This window comes from Sapajus apella, unplaced genomic scaffold (genome assembly GCF_009761245.1).
Source record: "Sapajus apella isolate SASKATOON/1434 unplaced genomic scaffold, GSC_monkey_1.0 scaffold43, whole genome shotgun sequence".
NCBI lineage: Eukaryota > Metazoa > Chordata > Mammalia > Primates > Cebidae > Sapajus > Sapajus apella.
Window position 1 is genome coordinate 2,219,641 of NW_022436983.1, and position 23,334 is coordinate 2,242,974.

Sequence of the window (23,334 nt, forward strand, 5' to 3'; positions counted from 1 at the left end):
TGTGGGACGGCGTGGGGCTGTCTGGGACAGCGAGGGACTCTGAGGGACGGCGTGGGACAGCGAGGGACTGTGTGGGACGGCGTGGGACAGCGAGGGACTGTGTGGGACGGCGTGGGACGGTGTGGGACTGTGAGGGACAGCGTGGGACGGTGTGGGACGGCCTGGGACAGTAGACAGGTACTGTGAGGGGCGATGTGGGACAGTGAGGGATGGTGAGGGACAGACTAGGACAGCAAGGGAGGATGAGGGGACAGAGTGGGGCGGTGAGGCCACGCGGGGGAAGCCCAGGGCTCCTCTGACTGCGCTGGAAAATCGAGGTTGAGCCCTACAGGATTGTTGTGGGTTTCCAGGAGGTGCTCCCCCACTGCTGACCTAGGGGGCCCTCGGTTTCCCAGGCTTGTGTTTACTCAGGCGACCTGAGCTGGCCCCGACGTCTTTTGGCTTTGGAGAGGCCTCGGATGCCCAAGGACAAAGCCCCAGCAGGCCTGTGGGAGGAGGTTTCTCGGGGCGCCAGTGATGCAACTTAGGCTTATAGTTTAACCGTAAAATAAATAATACAAATGATAACAAACCAAGAGTAACTAAAGTAAGAAAAAAAGCAAACAGACGGAAACCCTCTAGTTTTAACTAGAACAAATCCCCTGGCTGGTGCTCTGTTGCGAGAGGCCGGAGACCTGCCGCTGACCTCTTGTCTCCTGGAGCGCCTGCTTGTACTGCAGCAATCATGCCTGATAGTTAGACACTGAGCACTACCTAATTGGGGTAGTTTAACATATGGAATGAGATTCTGGCCTTATTATCAAGTTAACTATTAACTACACCCCATGCAGTGATTTGCCTTTTCTCCACTATTATTTACTTACTTTCTAATTTAATTTAAAGGCCTATTTTGATTTCAAGGCCTTAAGCACGAAAAAAGAAAAAGAATCTGAAGTATGTTTGCCCTCTCTCAGTTGCAAAACTAATATTTTGCAGAGAGAAATCTGGCTTCCTTTCCGATGGCCCTTCTGGCTTACAAGGGGCTGTTGGGTCATTTTCATGCCTGTGCTATTTGTCAACAATTCAGTTAACCTGTCTTCTTATTGCTATTCATTCGATATTATTTTAGGATGATGGAAATGAGTCACAACTAATTGCTGAGTTCCTTGCCAGCTAACTAAGTTTTTTGATCCAAAGAAAATCTGTCCCAGTTTTTCCCCCATTTTGGTGTCATTCATGTTTGCGGCTTACCCATATGCTGTTATCAGTGTAAAAAAAAGATCAGCCTGAGAACTTGCCAGAGTACATCTTTTCAGACCTCACAGAACAGTATTTACTGAATGGGCACCTAAAGAGGTTCAAGTTTCATCTGAAAGGAACCCTGGCTACACTATTTCAAGTCACTACAATACAGCTGTAATTTGTGCTTTGGCCTTATTGGCATGCTTTTACATTCCCTTATTCATAAAACAGTGATAATCACCAGAGCAACCATCAAACACACCCCTTCTTTCGAGAAAGAAGATCAACAGGATACTCACTATACAGTTGTGAGCTGTGTGATGTGCTCATGTTTTGGTAAATTATCAAAAATCATAAAATCACATGAGTAATACGTGATTAATCTGATTTTTCTATTTTAAACAACTTGCAAAATAAACTTGATTTATTTGTTTTTTGGGAAAAACCAGTTTAGCCACTAGTTTGCCAAATTTAGCTTATAGTTACATTCATATAATACGGCTTTCTCAGCCGTGGAAGAATTACATTAGAAGACTTACACCCACAAATCTTTTATCTAATAGTCTATTAATGATGTGTTATAATAACATTGATATGTCAATAATAATGTACTACATCTTGGGAAGAATTTAAAAGGAAAATGCTGAGCATCTTGAAGTAATACTAGCATATTGTGTTTATTAAGTGATTATTCATTGACCTTTAATAGATTAGAACACTATACCAGACATTCGGGGAAATATTCTCTTTTTCCTGAACCCAATTTTTAAAAAATTATCTCCAGTAGAGCATGGCACTTAAAGTAAGACAGCGTTTTTTATATCTTTTACAGTCCACTTAATTTTGAGGCCATTTCCCAAGGAATTAATATTAGTCAATTGTTTGTAATAGAAAAGAAATTAAACATAAGATCTAAAACGTTAGATTTGCATCAAATTGACCCAAATTGTCACCTTTCACTTGCCCTTCTTTCACTGTAAGAAGAAGCTGTCCTTGGAGTAAGAACAAGGGTGAGGTTCTGGCTCAGAAATCTTAGAATCACGGACACTGTTTTCCTGAAGACATTGCTTCTTTCTCTCCCCTCAAAGAAATGCCACAAGTCATGTGTAAGCATAACATGCTGGACAGGCACCTTATGAAATTTATATTTGTATTTTGATATATTTTAATCCTATAGGTGTTCATTCTTCTTGATTATGAATGTTTTTGTGTTTCTACTCTGTTTATAATAAATATTTTAAAGTTAAAAACATTTTGTATGTCCCTCTTGGTCCTAGAGCCTTTATTTCTGTCTATACATGATATAAATGTATATTATGCACTTTAAAAAACCTATTTTATAGATAAGTGTGCAATAAAAAAATATGACCAAGAGAGGAATTACATTTCCTAGAGGATATTTGGTTAGTGTGCTGCATTGCATTTTGGGAACATTCATATTTCTGTGCATGGATGTTTCCAAAATGCATGCAACACATACACACACACACACACACACATTAAAAAATCCTGGATGATTCTAAAACACACATGCTGATAAGAGCCTGAATTTGCCCATGAGGAGTACCACATCACCAAAGAGATTTCCATGGACTTTTCAACTTTAGTGGCCATTGAAAAGTAGCCCAGAAAAAATATTGCTTTGCAACATTCCAGTTTTCCATTATTTGATTAGGGATACTGCTCTCCCTTCCTAGTTTTTCCCCAAAAGGATACTTTGCCTGTGAGAAGTCTGAGCAGGTTGGTTTTAATTTCCCAGTCTATTATTTTAAGTATTAGGGCTAGAGCTTCACTACTTTTTCTTAGTGTGCGTTTTAGACAGGCTGTTTGCATAGTTGTTTATTTTTAACTGAGCCACATTTCATATGCCAAATGCTCTCTTAACAATAGATGCTATTGGTGGTTATTGTGTTTCTAATTCTAAAATGTATAACTGTTGGAAATGTTTTAGCCTTATGGATACATTAATTAATTCATCAATTAATTAATTAAAATTTTATTTTGAGATGGAGTCTTGCCCTGCCACCCAGGCAGAGTGAAGTGGCATGATCTTGGCTCACTGCAACCTCTACCTCCTGGGTTCAAGTGATTCTCCTGCTTCAGCCTCCCAAGTAGCTGGGATTATAGGTGCCTGCCACCATGCCCGGCTAATTTTTGTATTTTTAGTAGAGATGGGGTTTCACCATGTTGGCCAGGGTGGTCTTGAACTCCTGACCTTAGGTGATGCACCCACCTTGGCCTCCCAAAGTACTGGGATTACAGGTGTGAGCCACCGCGCCCAGCCAAGTCTTATGGATACATTAATTTAGATACACAATCTAGATGTTTACAAGACAATTTAAAAAATATCTTTTAGACACTCTAACCTGACTTTATTTTCAAATTATTTAAACATTTAAGCATTTTACCCTAAGTAAAGTCTGCATTTCCTGTTAGCTGGCCAGTAGGGTGTGCTCTAGTCCCTTGCCAAATTAATTAATTAATTAATTTAAAATCTTAGTGTAAACTCTTCGTGGAGAGATTTCAGAAATAGATTTCACTTCTTTGTTGCCACTGGTCACATTTGAGGCATGTTTATATAAATGCAGGTTATCCAAGCAGATGCAGGATATGAGGAAAGTAACACTGCTACGTTAGAAAAAGAAAACTTTGAGATGCTTACTCCTTGGCTTAGTTCTAAAATAATTCGGTATTATTTTACCAAGTTGATCCCTTGGTATCAGGTATTTTCTTTCATTCTGGATAAAGAAGAAAAGGAAAAGCGGTGTAGGAATGAAAGGCATACGCGCTGGACTCAGGGTTTCGATTTGAACACCAGTTGTCTTACTTTGGGCAAGTCACTTAACCTCTTGAGGCCTTGTAATATGGGGATGAGAGTGGTTCCTACTTGACAGATAAATGAGGTAGTACGTGGAAAAGAGCTTATAACATCGTCTGACACAATCAGGGTTCAATAAATGTTAGATATTATTATTATTATTATTTGAGACAGAGGCTTGCTGTGTCGTCCAGGTTGGAGTACAGTGGTGTGATCTTGGCTCACTGCAGCCTCCGCCTCCTGGGTTCAAGTGATTCTTGTGCCTCAGCCTCCCAAGTAGCTGGGACTACAGGTGTGCACTACCATGCCCAGCTAATTTTTGTATTTTTAACAGAGATGGGGTTTCACTGTGCTGGCCAGGCTGGTCTTGAACTCTTGGCCTCAAGTGATCTGCCTCCCTCAGCCTCCCAAAGTATTGGGATGACAGGCATGAGCCACCTGTTTTTATTATCGTTATTCTCATTATTGTGTGGTTACATATTCTTTGGGAGATTTTTGAACATTTGTCATTGCAAGATTGAAAAATTCTTGATTGCTTGCTAGTAGACATGATTTAATTAGTCCAGAAGATTGTTTCTTTAAATCTCAGGGGCATAAATGATTTATAAGACAAAATGTTTTACTTGACTCTGCAGTATTGCACTTAAAAAACTATAAATCCTTAAGACAAAGAAAGGGCTCTGTATTAGTAGATCGCACTGGCAGTCCTTAGGGGAGATACGCGAAGGGCATGGCGGATCTTCTTAGCATCCCTGAAGGCAAGCTCACAAGTAACCCTAAGTCTGTGAATAGTTGCTTCTAAGCCAGTAGTCATAAACATTGGTAGACATGTTTCCTTTAAAAAACACATTTAGTCTGTACATAAATCTATTTAGCATAAAGTCCCTGCAGAACCTTTTGATAGGAACAGCTTTACAATTTTCTCTGGAATGTAAGGACAACAGATATACTCAATGACTTGATACAGCAATGTTGTAAAAGCTGAATGAATGCCAACACTTCTTGGGATTTCTAACTGCTCATTCACATGTATTCACTTATCCATCAATAAATATCTATTAAAGTTGGGCGGGGTGACTCACGCCTGTAATCCCAGCACTTTGGGAGGCCAAGGTGGGTGGATCACCTGAGGTCAGGAGTTCAAGACCAGCCTGACCAACATGGTGAAACCCCATCTCTACTAAAAATACAAAATTAGCCAGGCATGGTGGTGCACACCTGTAATCCCAGCTACTTGGGAGATTGAGGCAGGAGAATCACTTGAACCTGGGAGGCAGAGGTTGCAGTGAGCTGAGATCTTGCCATTGCACTCCAGCCTGGGCAACAAGAGCGAAACTCCATCTCAAATATGAGAGAGAGAGAGAGAGAGAGAGCTCCTACTATGTGCTAGGTATGCAGCAGTGCACAAGAGTTCCAATCGCTGTCCTTAGTGAGCTTTCAGTGCAGTGGGGGCATAGATAAAAGCATGGGGAGCTGTGATGTCATGGTGTGATAGGGCCTGTGGGTGCTCTGGGGGTACGTAGGATAGACACCAACAGCGAGAAGTGAAGGGTGATTCAGAGTGTGTAGGGGGAGGACAAAAGGAGAAGAATGTTCTTAGGAGGGCAAAGAGCAAATGTTCAGAATGTGACATGTCTGAGGAAGCCAGATTCGCTGTAAATGAAGGTAAGAAATGAGGCTGGAGAGGTTAAGTAGAGGCCAGATTTTACTTGACTGCAGAAGCGTTAAGAAGTTTGGACTTTGTGGTAAAAGTAGAGGAGTCATTAACATGGTTCAAGTGGACAGTGAAATGCTGAATTTGCATTTTAGAGAGATCCTTTTGTTGCCAGAGGCATTGTATGACCAGCAAGTTTAGAACTTGGGTCTGGGAGTGCTGGGCTATCTTAGTTCTGAGTTATCATTTCCGGCTATGGCGTCAATTCTCCTAACTCAGGGACACATACATTTGCACCAATCCTTGGCAGTAATTATGTTTATTTTATTTTACATTTAAAATTATGTATTTATTTATTTTTAGATGGAGTCTCACTCTTTTGCCCAGGTTGGAATGCAGTAGTGCGATCTCAGCTCACTGCAACCTCCGCCTCTTGGGTTCAAGCGATTCTCCTGCCTCAGCTTCCCGAGTAGCTGGAATTACAGGCACCCATAATCGTGCCCAGCTAATTTTTGTGTTTTTAGTAGAGACAGGGTTTCGCCATGTTGGTCAGGCTGGTCTTGAACTCCTGACCTCAAGTGATCTGCCTACTTCCATCTCCCAAAGTACTGGGATTACAGGTGTGAGCCACCGCTCCTGGCCCCCTGGCAGTAATTATGAAGCAGACAGGAAACAAGGAAGGGAACATAGAGAGAAATATACACAGATTTTTGGAGAGGCATTGCCTTTCACAGAATGTTAGGTACAAAAATCTGCTTATTTTAAAACAAGTAAATAAATGAAGCTGGAAAGAACAAAACAACACAGTTAAACTATCGAACAATTTAAGGAGAGTAAAACATTTGTGTACCAAGTTGTACAAATTTGGGTATAATTATAAAGGAACAAATTTACCGGGCCAGTAGAGGAACACAAACTGTGTATAATTATTAAAGTATCAGTGTCAAGGCTGGGTGCTGTGACTCATGCCTATAATCCCAACATTTTGAGAGATCAGGACAGGAAGGTTGCTTGAGCCCAGGAGTTCCAGACCAGCCTGGGCAACATGTTGAAACCCCTTCTCTTTAAAAACTACAAGAATGAACTGCGCATGGTAGCATGTGCCTGTAGCCCCAGCTACTCAGAAGGCTGAGGTGAGAGGATTGCTTGAGCCCAGGAGGTTGAGGCTGCAAAGAGCTGAGATCATGTCATTGGATTCCAGCCTGGGCTACAGAATAAGACTCTTGTCTCAAAAAATAAAATAAAAAATAAGGTATTAGTGTCAGTTGAGTTTACTACTCATATTTGCACTTTGCTTTTTTTTTTTTTTTTTTTAAAAATTTTGTCTGGCTGTCCCCCCAGCTGGGGTGCAATGGCGTGATCGCAGCTCCCTACCACCTCTGCCTCCTGATTTTCCTGCCTCAGCCTCCCGAGTAGCTGAGAGTACAGGCACAAACCACCACGCCTGGCTAATCTTTTGTATTTTTAGTAGAGATGGGGTTTCACCATGTTAGCCAGGATGGTCTCCGTCTCCTGATATCATGATCTGCCCGCCTCAGCCTCCCAAAGTGCTGGGATTATAGGCATGAGCCACCGCGCTGGGCCTGTACTTTGCTTTTTTATTATTTTTTTAATATTGAGTAGGAAAATTTTTTTTAGCCATGTAACAGAACATTAAAGCTGTGAATTATGTTTAATTTTTATTATTTTTATTTTTTGAGACAGAGTCTCACTCTGTGCCCAGGCTAGAGTGCAGAGGTGAGAACAGTGCTCACTGCAGCCTTGACCTCCTGGGCTCTAGCGATCCTCCTGCCTCAGCCTTCAGAGGAGTTGGGACCACAGGTGTGTGCCACCATGTCTGACTACGGTTTAAATTGTTTTTGTTTTTGTAGAGAGGGGGTCTTGCCATGTTTCCCAGACTTGTCTCAAACTCTTGGACTCAAGGGATCGTTCCGCCTTGGCCTCCCAAAGTGCTGGGATTGCAGGTGTGTGCCACCATGCTCAGCTGAATTAGGCTGTAAAATCAATGTATGCAGTTCATCTCCTGTACTTCTGTTAGTTCTCCAGTCCTATGACTGTCAACACTAAATTGTTTTCTTTAAGAAGCTTGTGGGTCCTCTTCGGCTGTGTTTGTTTTAATGAGGTTCTGGGGTGTTTGCCTTCCCGCGTCGGAAAGGGAGAAGGCACCGTTTCAACTGGAGAGACTACTGGGGAAGCTGGGTCCTCACAGAACAAAGTTGGAGTTACGAGCAAGCAGGTGGAGGGAGTGTTCAGCGGATGGCTGGTGAATGTAGGAATCTGTTGCATTTGTCGCACATGGTAAGTCCCGAGTGCCCAGTAGAAAAACTTGTCCTACCTAAGACAGAAGTCTTTGCTAAGAGGGATCTCAAAGCACTCATTCATTCAGTCGGCCTGTATTTATGGCTGCCCCCTGCATGCCAGGCACTGTCCTTCCACTCACTGTGCGTGCATTGGCGCACAAAATGGATATAATCCTTGCGTATATGAAATTTACAGTCGAATGGGGAAGAAAGATGATACATAATTAGCGGATATGTAAGTATGATGGTTGATAGTGTCAACCTGATTGGATTGAAGGATACAGAGTATTGATCCTGGGTGTCTGTGAGGGTGTTGCCAAAGGAGATTAACATTTGAGTCAGTGGGCTGGGAAAGGTAGACCCACCCTTCATCTGGGTGGGCACCATTTAATCAGCTGCTAGCACGGCAAGAATATTAACAGGCCGAAAAATGTGAAAAGAGGCTGGGTGAGGTGGCTCACACCTGTAATCCCAGCACTTTGGGCGTCTGAGTCAGACGGATCACCTGAGGTCAGGAGTTGGAGACCAGCCTGGCCAACATGGGGAAACCCTGTCTCTACTAAAAATACAAAAATTATCCTGGCGTGGTGGTAGGCGCCTATAATCCCAGCTGCTTGGGAGGCTGAGACAGGAGAATTGCTTGAACCCAAGAGGCGGAGGTTGCAGTGAGCTGAGATCGCGCCATTGCACTCCTGCCTCAGGGACAAGACCAAGACTTCAGCTTAAAAAAAAAAAAACGAAGTGAAAAGAGAGACAGGCCTAGCCTCCCAGCCTACATCTTTCTCCTATGCTGGATACTTCCTGCCCTCAAACATCAGACTCCACGTTCTTCAGTTTTGGAATTGGGACTGGCTCTTCTTGCTCCTCAGATCTATTCCATGAGTCTGTCCCTATAGAGAACCGTGACTAATACAGTAAGTCATTCGAAAAGCAGTGTGCTATCAGGAAGTCCTGAGACAGAGGGCGATGGGGTGGTGACGGAGATGAGTGTTTTTGACTGAGTGGACAGAGAAGACCACCCTGGGGGAGATGACATATATGTTGAGACCTGAAGTGTGAGAAGGAGCTGTCCAGGTGAAAAGCCTGGGACAGTACACTCTGGGTACAGAAACAGCATGAATAAAGGCAAGAAAATAGAGAGAGCTTGGTGTGTTGGAGAAGCTTGGAGGAGGCCAGTCTGGAGCAGGTAGGAAGCTCTTGCCTGTGGCTAAGGAGAACTGATGGCTTGAGGGAGAACTGATGGCTTGAGGGAGAGCTGTGGTTCTCGGAATGGAGCAGACAAAACGATTCCACAAAGATGGATTCTAGGTTTATATTTTGGATTTAGGCCAGGCTCGGTGGCTCATGCCTGTAATTCCAGCACTTTCAGAGGCCAAGGCAGGCAGATCACTTGAGGACAGGAGTTTGAGATCAGCCTGGACAACATGGTGAAACCCTGTCTCTACTAAAAATACAAAAATTAGCTGGGCATGGTGGCGCATGCCTGTAGTCCCAGCTCCCAGCTACTTGGGAGACTAGGTGGGAGGATCGAATGAGCCTAGGAGGTCAAGGCTGCAGAGATTAGAGATTATGCCACTGCATTTCAGCCTGGATGGCCAAGTGAGACCCTGTCTCAAAAAAATAAAATAAGCCTGGTGCAGTGACTCTCACCTGTAATCCCAGCACTTTGGGAGGCTGAGGTGGGCAGATCACGAGGTCAGGAGTTTGAGACCAGCCTGGCTAATATGGTGAAACTCAGTCTCTACTAAAAATACAAAAATTAGCTGGGTGTGGTGGCACACATCTGTAGTCCCAGCTACTCAGGAGGCTGAGACAGAAGAATCACTTGAACCCGGGAGGCAGAGGTTGCAGTGAGCCAAGATCATGCCACTCCACTTCAGCCTGGGCGACAGAGTGAGACTCTGTCTCATAAATAAATAAATAAATAAATAAATTTTGGGTCTAGAATGGACAGGACCTAATGGCAATTTGCACATGAGAAGCGAAGGAAAAGGAAAATAAATGATGATTCCAGCTTTCTGGCTTACATAACTGGGTGAACGATGGTGCAGTAATTTACTGAGGAGATGGAGGGAATTAGGCATTAGATATGGGAGATGGTGAGCAACTTAGGTGAAGACCTAAGGACAAGAGAAATGTGAGGCACAGTAAATTTTCCTGTACGATTTCCAAAACGACTCATTTCAGCAGTCCAGTGTAAAATGTGGGTAGAGATGGGCAATCTGGTTTCATGATACTCAAGCAAGCTTGTGCAGAGATTCCTGCGGTTAGTGACCTGGATTCTAGGGACAAAGGGCAGCTCACATAGAGGCTGAGCTCCTTGGTCTTCAGTCACTGATGGTAACAGAAATGATGTCTGGCTGGCAGTCTCATTTTGGGAAATGCAGGTTCCTATCTGCGATCTGTCTCTTGGACTCAGCACCATTGCAAAAACAACAGATATCTAATGGAGACACCGCTAGAACTCAGGGCTTTGGGTTTAATACTCCTTTTATAAGAGAGGATATGAATTTCAAATCATTTATGAAGGTCACATGAATACGGACTGATCCTCGAATTAAATTTGCCAGTGCATCTGGAACCATAATTTCTTTTAAGTTGTTGCTGACCTCTTCCTCAGTCCTTCAAAGACTGTGCCATTAAAGTCATCTTATTTCCAGATTATACTTTTTAAAATAATGACTGTAAATGCCTGATATCTTTATTTATTTATTTATTTTGAGATGGAGCCTTGCTCTGTTGCTCAGGCTGGAGTGCAGTAGATCTCGGCTCACTGCAACCTCTGCTTCCCGGGTTCAAGCGATTCTCCTGCCTCAGCCTCCCTAGCATCTGGGATTACAGGCTCACGCCACCATGCCCAACTAATTTTTGTATTTTTAGTACAGACAGGGTTTTGCCATGTTGGCAGGCTGGTCTCGAACTCCTGACCTCAGGTGACTCACCCACCTCAGTCTCCCCAAGTGTTGGGATTATAGGCGTGAGCCACTACACCTGGCCAATGCCTGATATCTCAAAGGTATCAGTTTTTTTTTTTTTTGTTTGTTTTTGTTTTTTTTGAGACAGAGTCTTGCTTTGTTGCCCAGGAAGGATGCAGTGTGGTGGCAATCTTGACTCGTTGCAACCTCTGCTGCCTGGGTTCAAGCAATTCTCGTGCCTCAGCCTCCCAAGTAGCTGGGACTATAAGCACCCACCACCACAACCGGCTAATGTTTATATTTTTAGTGGAGACGGGGTTTCACCACATTGGCCAGGCTGGTCTCCAACTCCTGACCTCAAGTGATCCACCTGTTGGCCTCTCAAAGTGCTGGGATTACAGACATGAGCCACCACGCCCAGCCAGATTTTTTTTTTTCTAAAAGAGGCATGTGTGTGTAATTAAGACACATGGCCATTCCTGTGTTGTTGAGTTTCTCTTGTAAAATAGGTGTAATTAAGTTATTAACTCTAGGGAGCTGTGATTCATAAAAACTGTTTGGGAAAAAAATGTAACAAAAACTGAGTTTTCACTGACTTAGAATAAAATCTACTTCCTATGAGTGCATAGCATCCTGAGGCACCAGGAGGTACCCCAGGACGTCGATGGTAACCATTATATTCATTCAACAAACATATACCGAGCATCTTACTACACATATTTCTAATGGTTTCTACTTTTTCAAAGTAAAATTCAGAAAAATTTCTAGTCATTTGAACTTTGCTTCTATTTGAAGTTTTCTTTAATGCTTTATGTGGAGTTGCCCAGTCTCATTAGAGTATATGACCCTAGTAAAGATAATTATTTCTTTCGCATCTCTTATAGTACATAGCACCATTGCTGACCGTCTTGGCCATAAACTGAAATCAGGGGATGGAAGATTCAGGTGGATACAAACAGCCTAATTGACATAAAAATGCAAAAGAAGCCTCATCAGACCAAAGCTATAGATTCTACCTCCTTAAAATTTTTTTGAGAAGCAAATAGACTCTTTGGACCAATATTTTACCCAGCACTCTAAACTAAGGAAATAGGCCGGGTGCGGTGGCTCACACCCGTAATCCCAGCACTTTGAGAGGCTGAGGCGGGCAGATCACTTGAGGTCAGGAGTTTGGAACCAACCTGGCCAACATGGTGAAACCCCATCTGTACTAAAAATATAAAAATTAGCCAGGCATGATGGCTTGCACCTGTAATCCCAGCTACTCAGGAGGCTGAGGCACGAGAATCACTTGAACCCGGGAGGTGGAGTTTGCAATGGGCAGAGACCCTGTCGGGGCACTGCAGCCTGGGCGGCAGAGTGACACTCCATCTCAAAAAAAGCAAAAAACAAACAAACAAAAACTAAGGAAGTAATCACAATACAGAAAGCTTTATACCCAAAAAGGTTCAATATGGTGTTATTCACAAGAATGTGAAATTGGCCTAGTAGTGGAAAAACTGGCCAAATAAAAAATGAGGATTTTATAATTAGGAGTAATATGCTTATGAAGATTTTGTAATTGGGAATAATACCTAATAATAGCTAACACTTTGGTAGCATTTACTAAGAACTGGGTGCTGTTCTAAGGCTTGACGTATATTAACTTAACTTTCACAACAACCCTAAGAGGTACATCCTGTTATGGTATCCAGTATCCAGTTTACAAGGTGAGGTTAGGTCATGGGGTCAAGGTTACACAGCCAGGAACTGGATTCCAACCTAGGTACTTAGTTTACTTTTAACCACCACACATAGTGACAAAAGTCAAACACGTAGTACCTGGGTGGCAAAATAATCTGTACAACAAATTTCTGTGACATGAATTTACCTATAACACAAACCTCCACATGTGCCCTGAACCTAAAATAAAACTTAAAAAAAAAAAAAGTAGAATACAAAATTGAGAATGGAATATCTATCCTCATGTTATCAGGACTTTTATTTTTGTTAGTGACAGGAAACCCAACTGAAATTGGATAAATAAAACAAGGGATTCAGTGGATCACTACCAGAAAAGGCTAGGGATGTGGCTGCACATTGCTTTGTTCACAGGTTCAGATGGTGTCATCCAGGGCAGGACTTTCTCTAGCTTTCAGCTTTATCCACTTTTGTGTTGACGTCATTTTGAGGTTCCTTGGTGGCATGATGGCTGCCAGCAAACTCTGGGATCATCTAATTAAAGATTTTAAAAAGAACTTATTTAATAGTTTGAACAAAAACCCTGGGCTGGATTCTCACAAATCAAAACTGAAGGCCAGGGGAAGGCAGTGTTCCCACTGGCCAAGCCTGAGCATGGGACCTCAACTGGAACCATGAGGGAGAATCAGATCCATCTGAGGCTCAAGAGTAGAGGCGGACCAAAAGAAGAGGAGGTGTTAACTTCCCAGAGTAAAACTGAAGAGTGGACTAGGAAAAAAAGGGAAATGGCTGTTGTCGGCATACATCAAGTGTCCACGACGGCCATTTTCTTATCTACAGCATTTGACACTGTTCACTTACAGATTTCTTAAAGTTTTCTGTTCTTTGACCTCAATAACACTACACGTCACACCTTGGGATGCCTCTCCTCAGTCCTGCTCAGTCATGTACTCTTCTCTTCCTTGTATGCTTAGATCTTGGCATCTTTGAGGCTGTCTTTACTTATTCCTTAGTTTAGCTGTCTCATTCTATTACTGAGCTTTTATTTTTACGACCTCCATGTAAATTCACCAAAATCTAATTGTAGTCCCGTTTTCTCTCCTGACCTGTAGTCCCATTTTTTTTCCTCCTTGCCATTAGTCCCATATTTTAAATTTCTTCCCGGTGCATCTCCCCTGGATATTTGGTGCAGATTCTCTTCCTTGGCAAGCAGTCTTTGCGATGGAGGTGTACATGGAGGACATGTATTAGAATGTGGAAGGGAGGGTGAGGAAGAAGAATGGGGCAGAGGGAGAGAGAAGTTGAGTTGTGATCCAGGCACAACATAGGCCTTAGCTAACTACGTGGAACAGGATTGACCCTTCTGAGTTGTCCTGACTTGGGCGAGAGAGCTGAACCTTTATTCCTCTAACTCTTACTGGTCAGTCATTGATATGGCTTGCCTTTGGAAGGAAGAGTAAGCTTGGACAAGGCAGTTTTCTTCAGCTGAAGCACTCACCAAACAGCGTTGACAGTTAGGGCCGTTTTCTGGCAGCATTCCCAGGAGCTTGAGGAAAAAGTCTTTCATTACTCAATGGGGATCTGGTTAGCTCATCACAGAAACTTCCTTTTGTTTTCTCTGTTGTTACTTTATCCTTCCTCACTCCATTTTCCTAGCAGTTTTGTTGATGTTTTTTACTTTGATATTTTGAGGCTATATTATTGGGAGCATACAAGTTTAGAACTGTTAAATCTGTCTGATAAATCCAACATTTTGTTAATTTGTAGTAAGTCTCTATCTCTAGTAATAACTTTTGCTTTAAAGTCTGTTTTATTTGAGATTTCTTTTCTTTTCTTTCTTTCTTTCTCTTTTTTTTTGGAAACAGAGCCTTACTCTGTAGCTCAGGCTGGATTACAGTGGTATGATCTCAGCTCACTGCAACTTCCACCTCCTGGGTTTAAGTTATTCTCGTGCCTCAGCCATCTAAGTAGCTGGGATTACAGGTGCATGCCACCATGCCCAGCTAATTTTTGTATTTTTAGTAGAAACAGCATTTTACCATGCTGGCCAGGCTGGTCTCAAACTCCTGGTCTTGAGTGATCTGCCCACCTCAGCCTCCCAAGGTGATGGCATCACAGGCATGAGAGACCAAGCCTGGCCTGTTTGATATTTCTAGAGTCATACTGGCTTTCTTTTGGTTAGTATCTTGGGGTATCTTTTTCTAAAAATTTCTTTTTACTCTTTGAGTGCCCTTAAGTTTTTGGTCTGTTTTATAAACATCACAGAGCTGAATTAAAAAACTCTTTGTTTTCCATTGGTGAGTGTAGTTCATTTATAATTATTATGATTACTGATATAGTTACTGATAATTTCAATTCATTCCTACCATGTTTTTTTGTACTTTCTATTTGTCTTGATTTTAAGGGTTATTTTTCTCCTTTCTTGCTTTTTTTCTTTACTCATTGCATTTTTTTCTCATCCCATGCCACAATTTGGAAGTTATACCCTCTATTTCTCTTTTTTGGTGGTTATCTAGAAATTGTGAAATGCTTAACATAGTGAAGTCCAAAGCTAGTATCTTTACTTTCCTGAAAAATACAAGGAACCTTTAAGAACATGTTAATTCACATCACTGCCTCCTAATTTTCATGTTCTTCCACCTCCCAATTTTCATGTTTTTGTCCAAAATTTAAACCTCTCTTTAAGTACCACTAATTAGACATTATTATTGTTGTTTATGTAGTCAATATTTATTTAGACTTAACCATACGTCTTTGTTGTTCACTACTCCTTGCCTCTTCAATGTTATTTGAGGGATAATTTTCTAGCTTTTGACAATATATATTTTTAAAGTGCCTTTAGAGATGCTATTTTTGTTGAAAAATCTATCAGTTTTTGTTTGCTTGAAAATGTCTTTCTTCGCCCTCATTCTTGAAAGATAGTTTCAAGTGAATACAACTCTAAGTTGACAGTTTTTTCCTCAGAAACTTGAAAATATTATCCCATAGTCTTCTAATGTTATTGTTATTGATGAAAATTAGTTTTCAGTCTAATTGTCCTTTCTTGTAGGCATTAGGTCTTTACCTTCTGTGTTTAATGCCATTCTCTTTGTTGGCACATTGCCGTTTACTTACAATGGGTCTATGGAAGTTATTTTTATTCATGAGGATTGTTGTTTTTTATCAGTTCTGGAAAATTGTTAGCCATTATTTCCATTGTCTCTATTGTTTCTCCATTCTTTTTTCTCCTGCTAGAACTTTGATTAAATAAGTATTAGATCTTACTCCGTCCTTTGTGTCTTTTAACTCTTTTGCATTTTCTATTTCTTTCTCTTTCTGTGCTACATTTTGTATAATTTCTTCAAATCTATCTTCCAATTTGCTATTGCTCTCTTCAGCTATATCTGCTACCTGACATCAATTGATTTTATAATGTCAGTTATTATATTTGTCATTTTTAGATGTATTTTTTCAAATACATCTAAATAATCAAATATTAAAAATAATCATTACATCTTGATTACTTTTGACAATTTTTTCCTTCTCTGATATCTGATAACTTCTTATAATTTCTTTAATTACTATAAACAAAATTTTTTTTATTTTTACAGATTAAGGGGCACAAGAGCAGCTTTCTTACATGGATATATTGTGTAGTGGTGATGTCTGGGCTTTTAGTATACCCATCACCTGAAGAGTTAATAGTGTACCAATAGGTAAATAGTGAAAATTGCCATTAGGTAATTTTTTAATCCCTCATCCCTCCTCCCACCCTCTCACCTTTTGGAGTCTCCAGTGTCTATTATTTTCCTCTGTATGTTCATGTGTACCCATTATAGTAAACATTATGTTTTATATTTGTTATGCAATAATTACAATATCTGAAGTCTTTGTGGATTTACTTAGGCAGTTTGTTTATTCTGCTTAGTTTTTTCATTTATTTTTTTGGGGAGAGAATCTCACTCTGCCACCCAGGCTGGAGTGCAGTGGCACAATCTCGGCTCAGTGTAGCCTCCGCCTCTGGGGTTCAAGTGATTCTCCTGCCTCAGCCTCCCGAGCAGCTGGGACTACAGGTGCCCACCAACATGCCTGGCTAAGCTTTTAAGTTTTTTTATTTTTAGTAGAGACGGGGTTTCACCATGTTGGCCAGGCTGGTCTTGAATTCCTGACCTTCAGCGATCCACCCACCTCAGCCTCCCAAAGTGCTGGGATTACAAGTGTGAGCCACCACACCCAGCCTATGGTGCTTAGTTTTACTTTCAGTAAATGTTATTCTCAGCAGGGTTTCCTCATGCATTTTGTGGTTTCTGATTCAAAGCTTCTATTCTTTGGTACTTTTTGTGAGAAGTCAAGGATTGGAGTCTGTTTATGCTAGACACCTAGAGCCACTTCTAGCCAGATCACTTGAATAAACTAAATTTTTGGCTGGAAGTATTTTTTGGGCCACCACACAGATATCTGTCTCTCTCTCTTTTTTTTTTAGTTGGAGTTTGTCTCTTGTTGTCCAGGGTGGAGTGCAATGGCACGATCTTGTCTCACTGCAACCTCTGCCTCCTGGGTTCAAGCGATTTTCCTGCCTCAACCTCCCCAGTAGCTGGGATTACAGGCATGTGCCACCACACCTGGCTAATTTTTTTGTAATGAACCGTCTTGTACATAATAATTTTACACAGCTCTGCATATTTCCTTAGGATCAGTTCTAAGTAAAAGAAAATGCTGGAGGGCCAGGTCTGGTGGCTCACACCTGTAATCCCAGCACTTTAGGAGGCCAAGGTGGGAGGATCGCTTGAGACTAGGAGTTTGAGACCAGCCTGGGCAGCATAGTGAGACCCCATCTCTACTAAAAATAAAACTTTTTCTGTTGCCAAATTGCAACCAGATTATTTGACTAGCTGGGAGAATTAGCAGCAATACAGTGCTCATTTAATGATGCACTCTCCAACTTTGATTTTTTTTTTGGTTAGTTTCAGATTTTTCTCTTAGTTTACTGCTTTACAATTAAAAAGAATTTTTTTTAGAGATGGGTTCTTGCTATGTTGTCCAGGCTGGTCTTGAACTCCTGGGCTCAAGCAATTTTCCCACCTTGGCCTCCCTAGTAGCTGGGATTAGAGGCATGAGCCATCGTGCCTAGCTCAGTTGCTTTATTTTAGAAGGGGCAATTTATTAGACAAAATTTCATCACAGTTTTGAAAAATTGCACATTTCTCCCATTGATACCAATGCTGAATATATACATATATAAGTATATATACACACACACGTGTATATGTATGTACACATATCTATGTATACACACACGTGTATATGTCTGTAGACATATCTGTATACACATATACATGTGTATATGCATGTACACATATCTATGTGTATATACACACATACACACATGTGTATATGTATGTACACATATCTGTATGCACACGTGTGTATATGTATGTACACATATCTATGTATATATACACATACATACATACACACCTTGAATGACCCTTATACTTCTTTGGCGACATACTGGTCCATTTATTTTTTCTATTGGGGGATTTTTTCTTATTATTTATATATTGAGGAATGAATTCATTATCTATCACATATATTATAAATATTTCACCCCTTTTAGTATACGTCTCTTCTTTTTGTTTATGGTAACTTTTTACCTTTTTTTTTTTTTTTTAAGAATCAAGGTCTGAGTCTATCGCCCGTGCTGGAGTGCAGTGGTGCAATCATAGCTCACTGCAACCTTAAATTCCTAGCCTTAAGCAATCTTTCTGCCACAGCCTTCCAAAGCTTTGGGATTACAGGTATGAACCACTGTACCTGGCAACCTAAAAATGTTGACATAATATCAGACTTACAGGAAAGTTGTGAGATTAGTATAAAGAATTCTCAGATACACCTTATCCAGGTGTATTCGTCTGTTACCCAAGACTGGGTAATTTATAAAAGAAAGAGGTTACATTGACTCACAGTTCCACATGGTTGGGGAGGCCTCACAATCATGGCAGAAGGCAAAGGAGGAGCAAAGTCACATATTCCATGGCAGCAGGCAAGAGAGCATGTGCAGGGGAACTCCCATTTATAAAACCATTAGATCTCATGAGACTTATTCACTACCATGAGAACAGTATGGGGGAAACCACCCCCATGATTCAGTTATTGCCCACTGGCCCTGCCATTGACACGTGGGGATTGTTACAATTCAAGGTGAGATTTGGGTGGGGACACAGCCAAACCATATTGCAGAGTCCTCAAATGTTAATATTTTATTGCATTTATCTTATTCTTCTGTCTCTCTATTTCTTTATATAATATTTATTTGGATCATTTACAAATAAGTTGTAGACGTGATGCTATGGTATTAAAAAATATCTGTGACAGGGTGTGGTGGCTCATGTCAGTAATCCCAACACTTTGGGAGGCTGGGGCAGGAGAAAGACCTGAGGCCAGGAGTTCAAGACCAGCCTGTGCAACATAGCAAGACCCCAAGATCCCATTTCTACAAAATTTTTTAAAGCTAAAAGAAAAAAATAGCTATTACAGATGTTTAAAACAGACCTTTTTTTTTTTTGAGACAGAGTTTTGCTCTTGTTGTCCAGGCTGGAGTGCAATGGCACAATCTTGGCTCACTGCAACCTCCGCCTCAGCAGGTTCAAGTGATTCTCCTGCCTCAGCCTCTCGAGTAACTGGGATTACAGTCATGTGCTGCAATGCCTGGCTAATTTTTATATTTTTAGTAGAGACTGGCTTCCATCATGTTGGTCAGGCTGGTCTCAGACTCCCAACCTCAGGTGATCTGCTCTCCTCAGCCTCCCAAAGTGCTGGGATTACTGGCGTGAGCCACTGTGTTCAGCACGACTTTATTGTTTAGAACAGTGTTAGAGTTACACTAAAATTGAGAAGATAGTATAGCGCCCTGTATGTCTCACTCTCAGTTTCCCACATTATTAATAGCTTATACTACTATGGTATATATGTTTCTCTTTTTTTTGAGACAAGTTCCCACTCTGTCACCTGAGCTAGAAGGTAGTGGTGTGATCGTGACTCACTGCAGCCTTGACCTTCTGGGCTCAGTTGATCTCAGCTGACCCACCTCAGCCTTCTGAGAAGCTGGGACTACAGGCATGTGCCACCACACCTGATGGGATTTCACCATGTTGCCCAGGCTGGTCTCAAACTTCTGGGCTCAAGCAGTCCACCCACCTTGGCCTCCCAGAGTGCTGAGATTACAGGTGTGAGCCACCACAGCCAGCCCGATGGTATACTCACTGCAGTTAATGAACCAATATTGATACATTCTTATTAGCAGAAGTCCATCGTTTGTTCAGAATTTCTTAGTTTTTATCTAACGTCCTCTTTCTGTGCCAGGATCCCATGCAGGGCACCACACATTTAGTTGCATGCCTCCCCAGGCTCCTTTTGTCTGTGACAGTTTCTCAGACTTTCTTTGCTTTTTATAACCTTGACAGTTTTGAGGAGACTGGCCAGGCACATTGTAGAATGTCCCCCAAAATTCTTATGTTGAAACCTAATCTCCAGTGTAATGGTATTAGCAGGCGAGGCCTTTGGGAGGCGATTATGTCCATGAGGGTGGAGCCCTCATAAATGGGGTTAGTCCCCTCATAAGGGGCTGAAGGGAACAGAGTTCTCCACCTTCATTCTTCCATATGAAGACACAGTAAGACGGCACCAATCATGAACCAGGACACAGGCCCTTACTAGACAGCACGTCAGCCGGCACCTTGATCTTGGACTTCTCAGCTTCCGTAACTATAAGAAATAACACCTTTGTTTTACTTTTCTCTTTTGTCTCTAAGCTACCCAGTTTAGGGCATTTTGTTATAGCAGCGTGAATAGACTAGACAGTCCCTCTCACAGAATTTATCTGATATCTGTCCCATGATTTGACTGGAGTTACTGGTTTTTGAGAGGAAGACCACATCGGTAAAATTCCATTTTCATCACATCATATCACGGGTAAATGCAGTCACATGATTTCTAACCATTGCTGTTGACCTTGATCACCTTGCTGAGAAGTACATAGCCTTGTGAGGCCTACAGAAACATAACCAGTGGTGTTCGGTCAACGATTCTGAATCAGATTTGAAGGCTCCAGTCATCTTTGAATCATCATGAAATCTACAACAGAAAACTGTGATATTCATTGCAATTCATGAACCCAAATACATATGTTGATGGGAATTCCTTAAATGTAAGTTTAATTTGACCTAGTGTGAGAGCCGGGCGTGGTGGCAAACGCCCGTGGTCTCAGCTGCTCGGGAGGTTGATGTAGAAAGATCACTTGAGCCTGGGAATCCAAGGCTGCAGCGCACCATGATGGTGTCTGTGAATAGCCATTGCATCCTACCAGGGCAACGTAACGAGACCCCCATCTCAAAAAACAATACAAGTATGTGGTATGTTTTTGGTGACGCTGTGAACTAGAAATTAATGTGAGAACAGAGCCTTAAGATCTGTTCTTTAAAACTTTCAGCATATTATTTGAATTGCAAAATGTTTTGCATGTATCCATACAGAGGTGAGAACATCGATATGCGTCCATATGTCAGATGCAGTCCTTGATTTTCTAGAATTGTTTTGCAAAGGAACACATCTTCTCTAAAAATGATTTTGCTGTCTAATAAAACTGATTCTTGTTTCCATTTACTGAATGAACCTTTTGAATGTTTGAACAGTTAAATTTCCCACATCCTACATTTGATCTTTTCCAGGAGCCAATAAGAAAGCTTAGTAAAGTGAATCTGAATGATTTATTTGTACAGAAAGAATGAATTTCCTCTTAGTCATACATCCGACACCCACACGATACCTCATCATTTTCAGAAGAAATCCGATGCCCAATTAGTGTGTTTTAATTTAGCCAGTGGATTTTCCATCTGGCTCTAATGTGTATTCTGGAGGGTGGACTAGTATGGAGTTCAGTGGTTTGTTAGGTTGTGAGATGGGGTTAGTGGCTACAAAGAACATTTCATAGAAGCAGGATTTTATAGATTCTGAGTTTTTTCCCCTTCTTTTTGTTAGTTACAGGATGAATGGGGACAGAGGAAGCAGATGCTATTTATTTTGTGATTACATAGAAATAGTTTAAAACGAGGAAAACCTTCACAAAATTAGATGATAGAGCAAACTGTTTTCTTGTCTAGTGAAATTTCTGGCAAATAGGTAAATGCTTCCTTAGTCTAGGATATAAGTCGTAGACTTTAGATAAGCATATTTTGCACAAATAACAAGTTCTCTTTTTACAAGTTTTAGGTGGGGTGAGGTGGCTCATGCCTGTAATGCCAGTATTTTGAGAGGCCGAGGCAGGCGGATCACATGAGGCCAGGAGTTGAGACCAGTCTGGCCAACATGGTGAAACCTCATCTCTACCAAAAATACAAAAATTAGCCAGGCGTGGTGGCGCACACATGTAGTCCCAGCTACTCAGGAGGCTGAGCAGGAGAATTGCTTGAACCCAGGAGGTGGAGGTTTCAGTGAGCCGAGACTGCGCCACTGCACTCCAGCCTGGGCGACAGAGACTGTCTCAAACAAAAAACAAACAAAAAAGTTTTATCATTTTTGCAGATACACACACACACACACACACACACACACATACACACACACAGATCTTGTTAACTTTTAAGACTTCTCTGTGTTGAGTGCATTCACCTACTAATATTGAAATTAATGATTAAACTCAACCCACTGAAAAATTTAAGAGTAAATATGCTTAATACAAAATTGAAGTTTTCAGTAAGGGCGTTGATTCCTGTTATAAACATAGAGGAGATTCCAGATGTAAGGGCTCCTGGACAAAAAATTCTGTTTTCCGTTTTGTGGGATGGGTCTTTTCAGTCCATTTCCAAGAGGTTTGCATTCTGTTTTCACGTCATGTTTTCTGACCTTCAGCTGTTCTGTTTTCATATACTTGAGCATGGTTCCAGATAGCTGACATGAATCATGTTCTTTCCCCAAGAATTAGAAACCTTCCCAGGCTTTCTCATCTGTAGCACTTTTGTCACACTGTTGAGTGACGTCCATCCTTGGTGTTTTTTTGTTCATTTGTTTGTTTGTTTGTTTTTTTGAGATGGAGTCTTGCTCTGTTGCCCAGGCTGGAGTGCAGTGGTGTGATCTTGGCTCACTGCAACCTCCACCTCCCGGGTTCAAGTGATTCTCCTGCTTCAGTCTCCTGAGTAGCTGGGACTACAGGCACGTGCCACCGTGCCTGGCTAATTTTTGTATTTTTAGTAGATATGGGGTTTTGCCGTGTTGACCCAGCTGGTCTTGAACTCCTGACCTCAGGTGATCCACACGCCTTGGCCTCCCAAAGTGCTGAGATTACAGGCATGAGCCACTGCGCCCAGTCGATGATCTCTTAACATTATTCCCATTCTGTATGTAGACAACAAATTAGCATTTATGAACTAGATTTTCTGTTTTTCATGAAGGTATCAGACAATCTCAAATGTCTGTGGAGTGTTCAGTTTGAATAGGAAGGCATAAATGTGTTTCTTTGATAGTTCTTATTTTCAGATGATTATGAATTCATTATTTTTAATGAGAGAAAGGTGATTGTATACCTGTAAAACTTTTCAGCGTTGACCTTTGCTAAAACACAATTCCAATTGTGTTTAATCATGACTACTTAGATATAATTGAACAAGCCCCAGGCACAGCAGTTTACGACTAAAACATTCAGCCCTTCCAGGAACAGGACCAGAAATTTCTCCATATGTCTGTAGACACTAAACTCCAGGATGTCTGTGAATA

At 41.5% G+C, this 23,334-nt stretch overlaps 1 pseudogene; it reads right to left on the minus strand.

The window, feature by feature from the left end:
* Positions 1–23,334, minus strand: part of LOC116566610 — a 34,847-nt pseudogene that overhangs the window by 669 nt on the left and 10,844 nt on the right.